Source organism: Rhinolophus hipposideros, assembly GCF_964194185.1.
Source record: "Rhinolophus hipposideros genome assembly, chromosome: 1".
NCBI classification, from domain to species: domain Eukaryota; kingdom Metazoa; phylum Chordata; class Mammalia; order Chiroptera; family Rhinolophidae; genus Rhinolophus; species Rhinolophus hipposideros.
The window spans coordinates 73,729,064-73,730,709 of record NC_138047.1 but is presented as its reverse complement, the minus strand read 5'-3'; the positions used below and the strand labels follow the sequence as shown (position 1 = coordinate 73,730,709).

General features: G+C 42.1%; 1 pseudogene across 1 annotated transcript; it reads right to left on the bottom strand.

Moving 5' to 3' along the window:
* Nucleotides 1–209: 209 nt before the first annotated feature.
* On the bottom strand, nt 210–708 carry LOC308499394 (histone H2A.Z-like; annotated as a pseudogene). Its single transcript has one exon. The product of its transcript is annotated as a histone H2A.Z-like (transcript).
* Nucleotides 709–1,646: the final 938 nt, after the last annotated feature.

Genomic DNA, 1,646 nt, shown 5'->3' with positions numbered 1-1,646 from the left:
CACCGGAGTGGAAATAATGTCTATACAAAACCCAATGTTTGTTACTACAACTTCTGCATCACAATTAAAATCCAAACAGTTTTTTAAAAACAGTCAACTCAATCAAAACCCACTACTTCAGAATCAATAGCTTCTTTGAAGCCAATAGTAACACTTAAATATGGTTAAGACTCGAATGCAGAAATTTGGTTGGTTGGAAAGCTAATTAAACTTCCAACTTGCTCAAATAGAATTACAAAAAGGCAAAATTGTGTTTTTCACAGAGATACAGTCCACTGGAATCACCAACACTGGACAGCTGTTAGAGTATTTAGAGTCCTGAGATGATAAGAAATCCAGGCATCCTTTAGACAGTCTTCTGTTGTCCTTTCTTCCCAATCAGAGATTTGTGGATGTGTGGAATGACACCACCACCAGCAATTGTAGCCTTGATGAGAGAGTCCAATTCTTCATCTCCGCGAATAGCAAGTTGCAAATGACGAGGGGTAATACGCTTTACCTTTAAGTCTTTTGATGCATTTCCTGCCAATTCAAGTACCTCTGCGGTGAGGTACTCCAGGATGGCTGCGCTGTACACAGCGGCAGTCGCGCCCACACGTCCATGGCTAGTCCTCCTAGATTTCAGGTGTGAATATGGCCCACCGGAAACTGCAAGCCGGCTCTCTGAGAGCGGGAAACCGCCTTTGTCTTGGCCTTTCCGGAGTCATTTCAAATTCTGCTGAAACTCAAACAAGCAAGGCAGAGAAAGGACTAATCAAACACCAAGCGAGATCCCACCGTCTACTCCTTCGTCGCACCGCGATTCAAACTGCCTTTTTTTTTTTTTTTTTAAGATAAAATGAGTGTCATCAACTGCTCCAGGTCAAATTTTCTTGCCAGATAATTCCTCACTATTTTTGGAACATCATCTCTGCTCTTCCAACATGTAATAAGTACATATTTTCTCTTTAGATTTTACTAAGTACATTTTATATTTTACTGTATTTGTTCCTTCTGTCTCCTGTATTTTTACCTGTTCCCCCTATGGGACGGTTCTTAATAGCACACAAATAAACTATTCTCCCATCTTAAGAACAAAAGCAAAAAATCAAACGCACAAAAACATTTATTGACCCCCACATCTCGTTTGAGCTGCCCTGTATCTCTGTTCCTTTTACACAATAACTTCTTTACAGAAAAAAATCATCTCCAATTTAGTTGGGGAGAGGGGCAGGGAAACTATTTTGTAAAGCTCAGGGAGAGGCCTGCCAGAGAATGTGACATTTCGGCAAACACAAAGGAAATGAACTAGCCGGGAATCTTGGGAAAGAATATTTCAGGGAGAGGGATGAGTAACTGCAACGGCATTGAGGTGGATGAAGTGTTTGCAAGTGAGACCAGCGAGGCCAGCGTGGCTGGGGCGGAGTGAAACAGAAGAGCAGTAATGAGGGTCAGAGAGCCGGATCACATGGGACTTTCTGCCATTGCATGTTTTGCGATTTTCTTCCGAGTGTGAAAGGAAGTCCTTTTGAGAAGGACTTGATCTGACCTGACTTCCATTTTAACAGTCTCACTCTGGCTGCTCTGTGGGCAATGTTCTATATGAAGAAAGGTGAAAAGCAGGGAGGCCATTTAAGAAGTTACTATACTACAGGAAGGAGATGATG